This window comes from Arvicola amphibius, chromosome 6, assembly GCF_903992535.2.
Source record: "Arvicola amphibius chromosome 6, mArvAmp1.2, whole genome shotgun sequence".
In the NCBI taxonomy this organism is placed as follows: Eukaryota; Metazoa; Chordata; class Mammalia; order Rodentia; family Cricetidae; genus Arvicola; species Arvicola amphibius.
In genome coordinates, this window is record NC_052052.2 from 14,733,396 (window position 1) to 14,747,170 (window position 13,775).

At 41.1% G+C, this 13,775-nt stretch overlaps 1 protein-coding gene across 1 annotated transcript in view; it reads right to left on the reverse strand.

Annotated features, from left to right (window-relative positions):
* Eif4g3 (eukaryotic translation initiation factor 4 gamma 3) overlaps positions 1–13,775 on the reverse strand; it is a 239,637-nt gene that overhangs the window by 175,319 nt on the left and 50,543 nt on the right. Inside the window, 1 exon segment of the mRNA XM_042055219.1 lies at positions 9,197–9,272. The gene's annotated coding sequence lies outside the window, so the exon portion shown is untranslated.

The window sequence follows — 13,775 nt, forward strand, 5'->3', positions numbered from 1 at the left end:
TTTTATTGTGTTTTCTTTGAAATTTTTGACTGTAAAGGAGCTAAATACAGAGAGACATTTCATTATATGGGCTGCCAGGCTAGACCAGAATGGACATCTTAACGGTATGACTTCAGAATTTGGATCTAAGAACATGATGCTTTGGAAAAGAGTTTCTTCTTTTGTTTTCACAGAGGATGACACCCTGTGGATTGCTTCTATCCGAATATAGTATGAAAGACAACGCCCTCCTGAAAGGTTACTGTGAACACCCTCAAAAAAATTACTTCACTCAACTGCCGAATGAGATGACCCTGGCACACAGGTTACACAATAAAAGATCTGATTAACAGTGCCCCCATTCAGCAAGAAGCAGTTTGGAGAGAAATAACTGCGCCCATATTCCCAAATATTGCTTATGAATGTTTTCTTACATTTAAAGGGGGAGATGATATAGATATAATTTGCATTGGTATGGATTTTAAGGTCAATTTTGTTATATGTATATGTATTTCTGATCTTTATTAAGCTATTGTGATTGTATAGTTCATTTTAAAATGTAATGTATAATTAGGAAATATAGGTTGTTAATGGATAATCATCGATAATAGTAAAGCTTGTAGTTATGTTAAGATTTTCTAGATAGAGATATATTTTAGTTAACTAGACATTCTTCATATCTTTCAAAGGCTACAGAATATGGCATTTTAAGTGTTTTAATAACTTAGGGTTTTCATGACAATGAGACATGTCTGCTCCTGGCAGCACCAATCTACTTCAAGAGGAAGATGGGCATCGAAGAGGCTCCTTATGGAGTTTGATGGCCATTTGGGCAAGAAACTGCTCTTGCCTGGACTGTTGTATAAACTGGACACAACGAACCCACAGAGAGAGGACTGCTGAACTTGCCTAAAGATGAGATGGTCTTTTGGGGTTCCTGATTCGTGAAAGAGTCTGCAAGACATTCTGCAGGACACAGCAAAAACTGACTGAACTGTCTTTGGAATTTCCTGCTTCATGGAAATGTCTGCTGGATACTATGGGCCTGAAGGCTGAAGATGGATGCCCTAACGGTACAGAGGAACTTTGGGTGACTGTCCAGGCAGCGAGTTGTCTCTGTCATTTCTAGAGTTTGAAAGTTGCATATTTCTTATTTACTTAGGTAATATTATATCCTTCTGGAGTCTTTGATGGAGTTGAAGAATGGTTCAGTAGTTATAGTTTTCCTTAGTTATGATAAAAGATAAAATAGATTTAAATATTGTAACTGTAATTCTTGCTTGATAACTGTTTTGTTACATGTAATTTTACTATGTTAAAGCCTTTCTTTTTTGTTTAAACAGAAAAAGGGGAAATGATGAAGTTTCATTATTAAGAAACTGCCTTGGAGCCGGGGCGGTGGTAGCGCATGCCTTTAATCCCAGCACTCGGGAGGCAGAGGTAGGCGGATCTCTGTGAGTTCGAGACCAGCCTGGTCTACAAGAGCTAGCTCCAGGACAAGCTCTAAAGCTGCAGAGAAACCCTGTCTCAAAAAAACCAAAAAAAAAAAAAAAAAAAAAAAAAAAAGAAAGAAAGAAAGAAATAAAAGAAAAGAAAAGAAAAGAAAAAGAAACAAGAAACTGCCTTGACCCTTTAAGAGACAGAAAATTAGGTAGGCGGAATAGACAGAACAGAATTATGAGAGAAAGGAAGTAGAGTTGGGGAGACGCTTCAGGCAGTCGCCATATGCAGTCGCCATGCCTCTCCTCGAGATGGACACAGGTTAAGATCTCTCCTGGTAAGCGACCACCTCGTGGTGCTACACGGATTACTAAATATGGGTTAATTAGCCAATAAGAGGCTGAAACTATGGGCCAGGCAGTGTTTTAAAAGAATACAGTTTCCGGGACGCAGCCCCACCACTCCATTCTACAGACCTCTGAGTTCAAGGCCAGTCTGCCCTACAGATGGGGATCCGGGTTCGCTAGGGCTACATAAGTGGATCCCTTCTATAAAAAATAAATAAGTAAACAAGCAAAGAGGAAGAAAGATTATGCCCCAAGCCCTGCCTAGGGCAAATGTTTCGTGCTGTGACTGCCTCTCTTGTACTAGAACACAATGAGCACTCCAGAAAAAAACGCCTGACCAATTTCCAAATTGTAATGATTTTTCTTCCATAAAGTTTCCTACCCAATACAGCTATAATATACTAAGAACCTATCAGAATCATACATTTCAGTTGGCAAGATGGCTCAGCAGTTAAGAGTACTGACTGCTCTTCTAGAGGTCCTGAGTTCAATTCCCAGCAACGACATGGTGGCTCATAGCCATCTGTAATGAGATCTGGTGCCCCCTTCTGGTGTGCAGGTGTACATGGAAGGAATGTTGTATACATATTAAAAAAATTTAAAAAATCATACATTTCAATATTATGCCTCTTTCACATGTGTATGCGTATGTACGTAAAATTTTAATAATGAAGAAAAGACAGACAGACACACATGCATAGCTCTGACCTGGACTTTCTAAGTCTCTTCCTTTGAGGAAATTTAAAATAATTACTTCACACATGCTCCTAATTACATTTTTTAAATTTTTTTTAATTATAAAAGAATGTTTATTTAACGGGGCAGTGTGGCGTACACATTTAGTCCCAGCACTCGGGAGGCAGAAGCAGGTGGATCTCTGTAAATTAGAGGCCAGCCTGGTCTTTGAGTCCTCGAGTGAGTTCCAGGACAGCCAGGGCTATTACACAGAGAAACCCTGCCTTTAAAAAAAAGAAAATAAATGCTGGACAGTGGCGACGCACGCCTTTAATCCCAGCACTTGGGAGGCAGAGGCAGGCGGATCTCTGTGAGTTCAAGTCCAGCCTGGTCTACAAGAGCTAATTCCACGACAGGCTCCAAAGCCAAAGAAAAACCCTGTCTTGAGAAAAAAAAAAAGAAAAGAAAAGAAAATAGTAAGTTTATTTAAAGAAGTGTGGTAGTGAACACCTTTAATTCCAACACTCTGGGAAGGAAAGGCAGGAAGATCTTTGTGAGCTTGAGGATAGCCTGAATATATATTGAGCTCCGGGACAGTCAAGACTACATAAAGAGACCCTGTTTTAAAAAAGCAAATAAATGCTGGGTAGTGGTGGCACATGCCTTTAACCCTAGAACTTAGGAGGCAGAAGCTGAGTTCAAGGCCAGCCTGGTCACAAACTGAGTCCCAGGACAGCCAGGGCTATTACAAAGAGAAACCCTGTCTCAAAAAACAAACAAATAAAAAAACAAACAAATAAATGAATAAATAATAAAGGGGCTGGAGAGGTGGCTTGGAGGTTAAGAACACATTACTCTTTGAATTCCAGAGGGACCTGAATTCTGTTCCCAGCATCCACACTGGACAACTCTCAATCATCTCTAACTCCAGCTCCTGAACATATAATGCCCTCTTCTGGCCTCTGAAGATACCACATACACATGGTATAGACATATAGATCCACGCATACACGTAAACTTTTAAAAAATATATCTTGAAATAATGAAATTATACCACTGGTTTTATGAGTCTAAAAACTAACATACCCAATGGATCTCTGGAATCTGTAAAACCTAAAGAAATAAAATACCCTTCTACGGTACATTCTGTATAGAAATTGAACCACCACAGAATACTTTACACAAACATACATACCCAGCCTCAGGTACTGGGGACCTAATTCAAAGCCAGTCACTAAACAAGGGTTCCACCATGAACTGTGACCCCAGCCCCAGGTCACAGTGAAACATAATGGGCAAAGCTGTCAATCCTGCTCACGTCACGACCCACAAGACTCCCAGACAGCCAGGTGTGCTCATAGAAACAAGTGACACGGGCCAGTGTCTACTCAATTACAACATAACAATATTAAACCCATTCTCTAAGACAATAACTTTTAAAACCGACTGAAGCTTCATTCAGCAAAGTACTCACAGCTGCCCAACTTCCAAAGCACTCCACGGAATTGCTTTGCTTCTGAAATGACTTGTGGGACATTTTATAAAATGGCTCAATGATGTGGGACTTTCTGTATGCTATGAATACGTTTTATTACCATTGGTTAAGAAAAAAAGCTACTTTGGCCTACGGCAGGGCAGAATACAGTCAGGGTGGAAGAGATAGAGAGAGAGAAAGAGTGGCAGAGTCAAGGAGATGCCATGTAGCTGCCGAAGGAGAAGGACGCTCGAACCTTACCAATAGGGCACAACCTCATGGTGATACACAGATTAATAGAAATGGACTAATTTAAGATATAAGAGCTAGCTAGGAATATACTTGAGTCATTGGCCAAACAGTGTCATAATTAATATAGTTTCTGTGTGATTATTTGGGTCTGGGCAGCCAGGAAACCAAAGAACAGTCTCAGTCTACAGCACAGGGGCTGGAATATTCCACAGCTTAAAGAAACACACTATTAGCTGGGCGATGGTGGCGCATGCCTTTAATCCCAGCACTCGGGAGGCAGAGGCAGGTAGATCGCTGTGAGTTCGAGACCAGCCTGGTCTACAAGAGCTAGTTCCAGAACAGGCTCCAAAGCTACAGAGAAACCCTGTCTCGGAAAACCAAAGGAAAAAGGAAAAAGAAAGAAAGAAACACACTATCAAAGTGCTCTGACACAGACTCTTTCTGGGAAACCTGAAAGCCATTCCTCACTGGCATTTACCAGCTGTCTACTCCTTTACATCTCCCAGCTTAATCCTCCTTCTAAAGGAGGAAATCAAGCAAATACATATTAGATAATATTTTAATTAGGTATCTGATTTAACATTTAATGAGAAATCCACATTAAATATTAACAAAGAATCTAAACTTTCATAAATGCCATTAATTGGCAGATACAAAGACAGGCAGGAAGGAAAGCAGACCCAGACTGGTGGTAACAAGCAGCCTCTAGGGCCCTAAGGTGCAGGCAGAAGTACTTTAGAGGGACTTCAGGACAGGGAGAGGTTTGCTGGAAAATAGTGTGCTCTGCCTTGCAGTCAACATACCTCAGTTTGGCTATCTAGTACCCACATAAGAGCAGTGCATGGAGGCACAGAAACAGTGTGTTCCAAGAGTTTCTGGCAAGTTAGTCAAGCCGCTACAGTAGCCACAGGCTCAATGAGAGACTCCCTTAGAAGACAAGGTGGAAACCCAGAACAGAGGCGCATGCTTAATCCCAGCACTTAGGAAGCAGGGGCAATCTTGTTCCAGGAGAACCAGAGCTACATAGTGAGGCCATGTCTTATAAACAAACAAACCAGAATGATCAGTAGAAAACAATAAATAAGCCAACCTACATCAACCACCGGGGTCTAAAAGTTCAAACACGTTCAGTTCTGTCACTCCAGTACACAACGTGCACATGCACACACATGGAATGCAGAGGCAGAGAGAGGGGGAGGGAGGGAGGGAGGGAGGGAGGGAGGGAGGGAGGGAGGGAGGGAGGGAGGGAGGGAGATCCAAAAGTGGAATACAGCTCATATCTGTAAATGCAACATTTTGGGAGGCTGAGATAGGATGATGCTGTGAGTTTTAGACCAGCCTAAGATACATGCTAAGTTCTCGTCCCGCTTCAGCTATACAGTAAGGCCCTGCCCTCCCCCCAAAAAAAACAACCATGGGCACACCCAAACCCTAGTATTCGGGCGAAGAACTGTGGGTGAAAGGGTAGCCTTGCCTCCTCAGTCATCCTCAGTCTTCTTGGGATGAATGCTAACCATGTCACCCTCACTGAGGATGCTTGTGGGCTCTCATAACAATTACCAATGTGCACATTCTGAGTGTGCAGAGCACTGTGCATCAATTTTGTCTCAATGTGTATAAATAAATCACCACACCACAGGTTTAGAACAATGGACGGTTATTCTGTGGGTGACAGCACAGTCAAGCAGACTCTCACCTGGACACTACTGCTCAACAAGAACTGACTGTGCCAGGTCAGGCTTCTCGGCAGGAGGATCTCCACTGATTGCTAGTCTACGCAATACTCAGAAGCTGGGGAAAATCTGCAAAAACAGGATTTTCTAAACATTACATACAGCTACAGGATGGAAGAGCCTGGACTAAATGACATATAAAGTATAACTACTTACAAAAATCAAAACTGTAACAGCAAGAAGGTAATTCCTCTCTGAAGAGTAACTTAAGTAACACAGGAATCTGAAAATGAATGAATAGGAAAGCCTTCCTTCCAGTCACCCTGAAGATAGACTTCCATCCTGAAAGCAGTCACTATTCAATTACTAAGTGTGACTGCAATTACATAACACAAGCTTAACAGTCACAAATTCTAATTTCTCTCAAAAGACAGAATTAAACATACGACAGACAGACTGCACAGCCGCACTACAGAAAGTTAACAGCAAACACACTGCAGATCAGCTACCGCCTCCCCCAGCTGTCGTCTCTCCTCTACCCTGAATACCCTCATACAACTTTTCAACTATTTGTTTGAATGTTCATGGGTCATTAATGGAATCGATGTCTCAAATGACTTATCTTTGATAAATATTTAAAATAATTGAAAACAAAATAACATAACTGACATATGGAGTCATTCCAATAGGCTTGTCCAACTGCGGGTATTCTTTAGATGACTCGCAGACTATCAGCAGTGACTACTCAAGTCTACAGAAGATGACCAGTCACTAAAAAAGCAGAGTGCTGAGAGCTTTTTAAAAACTGGCCAGGAATACTACTGCCTTTCAAAGAATTTAACCAACTCAATTCAAACATTATATGGCATTGCATGTCAGTGTAGGTATGGAATGAATGAGGGTTAGCCTTTATTTACTGACACAGAAATGGGGAAAATGAACCTACAGAAAAATAATGACCAAATATAGAATCCTGATGCTTAGACAGGGGCACTAAAAACTTCAAAGACCCCAGTCACATACTCCCCTACTCACTGGCAATAATATGTACAATAATATAAAAGTCTGGACTGGGAAACTTCAACTATTAAGACTGTAATAATTTGCCAGGTGTGGTGACAAACACCTTTACTCCCAGCACTCTAGAGGCAGTCAGGAGGATCTTTGAAAACTTAAAGCCAGTCCGGCACATAGAGCAAGCTCCACAACAACCAGAGGTATTATATAGTGGCAACTGATGAAAAACAAACAAACAAGAATGCAAATAATTCATCAAAAATGAAAGCACTCCAGAGGCACAGGCATTTCCAGATCTCAAGTAAAATAAATGTAATTTTTAAGTTGAAGAAGAAACCTGCTACCAGGAAGTCTAAGGCAGAAGGATTCCTTCACTCTAATAGTCTGGGACCGCTCACATAATATAGAAACAACTAGACATTAAAAAACAGAAATAGAAGCCGGGCGGTGGCGCACGCCTTTAATCCCAGCACTCGGGAGGCAGAGGCAGGCGAATCTCTGAGTTCGAGGCCAGCCTGGTCTACAAGAGCTAGTTCCAGGACAGACTCTAGAAACTACAGGGAAACCCTGTCTCGAAAAAACAAAACAAAACAAAAACAAACAAAAAAAAATAGCTGGGCAGTGGTGGTGCACACCTTAAAAACAGCGACACTCTAAAAGGCAAATTAGTTCTATTTCTCTTTCTCTTCCTTTTGTATTCCATTATACCAGGTATAAGTTTCAAAACCTCTACACAGCCTATAATTCCCCATGTTATCTGATGCCCCAAGTCCAACCTCTCTCCACACAAGCATCTGTGCATTTTGAAGACTCTGCTAACCCACAGCCATCCCAGGGGTTCTGTACTGCAGGGGTGCTCTTTCTCTAGAAATCATCAATTTCATTTTATTTTGTTTTACAAGAACTATGCACTTCCAGAACTATGCACATGCTAGACCAAGTGTCTACTAAGTAGCTCAAGCTAGCATGGAACTAGGGATCTTTCTGCCTCAGCCTCCCCAGTATTGGCATTAAAGTGTGCACTGCCACTCCTGACTTTCTAGTTCCCTAAATGCCTTTTCCAAGAGAATTTCCTTGAGCGTGTTAGCTAGGGGAGCACATCCATCCTCTACCCTTTTATCTTACTGTTTCCACCAAAGCACTGAATACAACACCTGAACAATGTAAGCCTTTATTTTTGTTAAAAAAAAAAAAAAAATGAACGCTCCAACTTTGAGCTGCATGCACTTGCCTAGCATTTCTGAAACCCTGGCAATCTCTACTACTACTAAACTGATTCAGAACTCAAACTACTAAGAATCATATTACTTTGGATTGCAACCATTTATTGCCCCATTTCTGTCAGACTCTAGTTTCCTTTCAGCACAGGAGTAAACGGCAGATAGAGAACAGGATATTAATAGACAGGTATGTCACCTTGATTCTTAAATTCTCATAGGTTCAATGGAGAACATCATTTTAGTAACTGAATTTTCAAACTATAAAATGAACTTTCTCTTACAAATTCGTCATTCAAAACCCAATTCAAACCTCCTCGTGGGTTCACTTAGCCAATATCTATGCATATTTTATATGGAATCAGGGATAGAAAAAGTAAAGGAAAAAACACTCAATTAAGAAAAGGAAAACAGTGAGTTCAAGGCCAGCCTGGTCTATAGATCAAGTTCCAGGACAGCCAGGGCTACACATAGAAACCCTGTCTGGAAAATAAAACTTAAAAAATATATATATGTTCAATAAAAATTAAAATTCAGGGGCTGGAGAGAAGGCTCAGTGGCTAAGAACACTCAGAGCTGCTCTTGCAGAGGCCTCAGAATGGATTCCAGCATCAACACAGCAGAGACAATATCTCTAACTCCAGTCCCAGGAGATTTGATGCGTGTTCTTGGCCTCCAAGGGCACTAAACACACAGGTATACAGGTGCACATGCAGGCAACACCCACACACATAAAACAAGTACAAATTATAAAATAATAGTTTAAGTTTGGTGTAAAAAATATTAATTCCAAGGGAGTGGAAGCATGGCTCCATGGTAGAATACTTAAGCTCCTGGTATGCGCAAGGACTTGTTCTATGACCCCAACACTGCACAACAGAAGTCAGAGTTTAATAACTAGAGAGAGAGGGAAACGGGCAGATGTGGAGGTCCAGCCAACCACATCATGGTGTTCACCCCACTTCCACTCTTTATATTACAATGGTCACATGATATACATCTAATTCTACTGAGAATTTATTAATCTTCTACTTGAAGCCTATGTCAATCCAACACTACCGGGGAAATTCCAAGCACTAATGTGTGCACACAGACAACATGACAGACACTTGGAATGCTCACCGTGCTGTAGACTGCAGAGACCGTGGGAGGGAAGATCCGATCCTCCAGAGGCTGTTGTATGGGTCCTCTAGGAATCCTGGAGAGCGAGTTAAGGAGGTGAATACACAAACAGAATTGCTTAGCAGCTCGAGAAAATTCTGCCAATGACCCACTTTTATTTTTAGCCAACCTGTGGTGCTGTATACACTTATCCCTCCCAAGAAACTGGAAACTCAAGTATTTCAAATTTCCTATTGTGATTAGCAATTTCTCCAAAATTGCTTCCCACAATAACCTTCCATTGGAAATGAAAACAATGACTGAGTCCCCAAACTGTAGGTCCATTATGACTTGACCACCTTTAGACAGAAAAGTGCAAGCAACATAGTGAGGAAAGCAAGGTCAACAGACCACAACTGGCGCCTCCAGCATAGCGGAAACAGGGCCGCTGCCTTAAGGAACTTACTCTGTAGACCAGGCTGCCCTTTAACTCAGAGATCCACCTGCCTCTACCTATGTGGGATTAAAGGTGTGTACCACCACTGCCCAGCAAATTTCCCATTTTTAAAAAGAGGTTCTCCACCAGTCACTTAAAATATTTCAGAATACAAAGACAACATTGCATTAAAAGACAAAAGACTATCATTTTATTTAACTTCAAACTAGAAGACAAGAGCTGTCCTAGATGATGTGGTACCATTTTAAAAAGAAATGCTTACACGATGTAACTTACATAAAAGGGAAAAAGATCACAGCACTGTCCCTGAATGACACAAATGCATGCCAGATTATGTCTCTCTACAATAAACACAAATGATACAAATTATTTGAATTTTACCTATTTCTTCTTAACTCCAACAAGCCTGTAATCAGATTCCAGTTGGCTAATTCATTTTTTAATTATTATATCACTAATCCCAAATGAAAAAATTTTCCTCAATTTAACAAACACTTAATACTTCTTGTATAATGCTTCTTTCTAATTCACTGAGAGAGCTGGGAGGACAATATAAGAGCTACTGCAGGTGTAGTGGCTGTCAACTGTGACCCAGTACAAGAGAGGCAGAGGCAGGAGACCACTGAAAGTTCAAGGCCAGAATGGTCAAAGGAGTGAGTCCAAGGCCAGCCAAGGTAACACCTTACTGAAACTATTGCTTCAAAAAGAAAAGAGAGCCAGAGAGATGGCTTGGGAGTTAAGAACACTTGCTGTTTTTACAGAGGACCTGGGTTCACTTCTCAACACCCACACGGTGGCTTACAGCAGTTCCATGGGATCTAATTCCCTCTTCTGACCTCTACAGATACCAAGAATGCACGTGCTTTGCATGCACACATGCATACACACACACATACACACACATGCACAAAACACTCATACATATGAAATAAATCTTTAAAAATTATAGAGTGAAAGAAAAAAAGTAGTAGATTTTTGTTTGTTTGTATTTTAAGAATGACTCAAAGTTGCCAAAGTCTGAATCATTCATTAGTAGATTCTTTATTTCCAAGCAGCAGCTTAGAAGACCACAAACAAAACAAACACACCCTCTGTTTTAGTCATTAAAATATCTAAAGAGACTACAGTGGTCTCTAGACAGTTTTTAAACTAGCAACCTCACACAACAGTTAAATATTTTGTGTGCGCACTTGCTATTCTGGGAAGCAATGGAGCTGAAACATTTCATAAAGGAACCATTTCATTTTAACAGCACACAACATGCATACCACTCAATCCATGTGCACCCTCCACATCCACATACATATACTCCACACAATCCACATTCTCCACACAATCTGCATGCACACTGCAAGTACACACACTTTACAGCCACAATCTACCCATACATAATCCATATATACACTATACACACATAGCACATGCACTCACAAAGCACACTATACATATATACACGCTATACATACACTCCACACACATCACACTAAATATGCACACTATACACATACACACTGTACACACTATACACACATATCCTACACACACTCTGCACACACTATACACTCTCCACACAGTCCAAGCACACATGGTATACATACACACTTCACTACTCTCCACACAATACACAAACACATATGGTATACATACATCCTAAACATACACACACACACACACAATAAAATGCAGAAGCCTAACAAGTTCAAAGACAATGCCCTAATTATGAGCTCACAGCTCTTTAAAATCCAACTCTTCACACGAGCTCTACACTTGCGAGGCAGGTAGAAAAGAAGCCGTATTTCTTCTGTGCTTCCAACTGCCACTGCTTTTTTACAGGAAGGACTAATTCTCCTCATGGGAGAAGCAGTTCTCAAGGAGTTCAGGGCTCTGCCTGAGAAGCTGAGGCTAAGCAACTCCGCTTTCTGTTTCCCTGCTAACCAACTGGATGACTATAATAACAAGAATGCTAGAGCATCATTTGTCCACGTTACAGAACAAACTTTCTTCCTGTTTCTACAATGAAGAATGCTCATTTCATTTTTATATTCTACAAATAACTAAACACTGCTTACATAAAACAAAACTGCAGTACTATCAAAAAATAAAAAAAAAAATTTAAAAAAAAAGTCAAATAGGAATCAAACGATGTAGCTCAAGTCTGGCTACAAGTCCAAACAATCAAAAAAATAAAACAAAACACCCTAAGGAGCTCGGTGTGGTGGCTGTAATCTCAGAGCTAAGGAAGAAAAGGCAAAACGCCAGCCAGGACTAGACAGAGATCTCTTAGCAAAAACTAAGGGAGCTGAAAATACAGCTAAGCCAGCACTCACTGGTCTCTCATAGAAACTGAGTTCAGTTCCCAGTACTCATATCAGGCAGTTCACAACCACCTCTACTCCAGCTCAAGGGCTCCTGCAAGTGCAAGCACACACACGCACGAAGACACACGCAATAAATAATAAATAGGAAAAATAATTTAAATGGAATTTTGTTTGTTTGTTTGTTTTCCGAGGCAGAGTTTCTCTATGTATCAGTCCTGGCTGTCCTGGAACTCGCTCTGTAGACCAGGACAGCCTCAAACTCACAGAGAGCCATATGCCTCTGCCTCCCAAGTGCTGGGAATAAAGGTATGCGCCACCACTGCCCGGCTAAACTGAAATTCTTAAAAACTCCAAATAGGAGGCTGGAGAGATGGCTCAGAGGTTAAGAGCACTGGCTGCTCTTCCAGAGGACCCAGGATCAATCCTCAGCACCCGTATAGGAAGTTCCTAACTGTCTATAGCTCCAGTTCCAGGGAATCCAACAGCCTCACACAGACATACACATAAGTGAAACATCAATGCACATAAAGTAAAAATAATCATTTTAAAAAACCTCTAAACAAGTATTTTATTAACTTTCAGTTAGGCTGCTGTTGAGATCATCTCCACTTAAAACCCTGAGAGGGGTCAGCCAGAGACAAGCACTGGGGATCTGTTCTGTTCACAGACAGGTGAGTTCCAGAAGTGATTCCACCAGCCTGCAGCTGAGTGCAGTTCTCACACAGCTAAAGTCTCAGGCTTCTTAAAACCCTTTGAGCTGAAAGAAAGCAGCAAATATTTTTTTTAATTTTTCACGATTTTTTAAAAGATTTATTTGTACTTGTTAGCGTGAAGCAGGTATGTATGTGAGCTCTCGGAAGGCAGGAGGACAGTAGATCCCTGGAAAGCCAGAAGAGAACTCAGATGCCCTGGAACTGGAATTTCAGGCAGTCGGGAGCAAGCAGAGCAGAGCGAGTGCTGGGTACCCTACTCGGGCCTTTCGCAGCAGCGGCATACGTGCTCTCCATCGCTGAGCCTACTCCCCAGTCCCTTAGCTGTTTTTTTAGTTTGAATTGCAGGTGAGGAGTTTATAATTGTAGATGAATGTGAAAACCCAACTTTGAGTGCAACTCACAAGAATGCTGCAAAGCCCCCGTGGCTGGTTAATCTGCTATCTACATAGAGCTACAGAGCCAACAAGACGTCTTTAAAAGGGTAGGAAATTATCTTGATTTTATTTGAAGTTCTTTGATTTGTGAAAATAGAATCTATGTAGCACAAGCTAGACTGGACCTGAAAACCTCCTGCCTCCATCTCTCCAGCACCGGAATTACAGATGTGTACCACAGTGGCCAGGTGTGTGTTTTTAGGTAAGAACAATATACGAGTAGTCCCTTACATATAACTCCCAGCTTATCACACAGAATATTAAAAAGATGGTATATGTGAATATTAAAAAGATGGTATATGTCCAAAGAGTTTGGTTTATTAAAATTAGTAGCTTTTGCTGTCTTATCAAATACATTAAATGTGAGAGCTTGGTGAGGCACACACACTTGGAAACCCAACAATCAAAAGGCTAAAGCAAGAGGATTATAAATTGCTCTAGGCCATCCTAGAACAGAGCAAAAACAAAAAACAAAGGGCAAGCAGTATGCGGTGGAGATATCTTTAATCGCAACATTCTGGAGGCAGGGGCAAAATGATTTCCAGGACAGCCAGGGCTATTCAGAGAGACCCTATCTCATCCTGTGTCAAAAAAAAACCGGGGGTGGAAGGAAGCTGGGGTGGGTGTGAGGATGATAACAACATGACACTGGAGAAATGTCACACAAGAATGAAAACC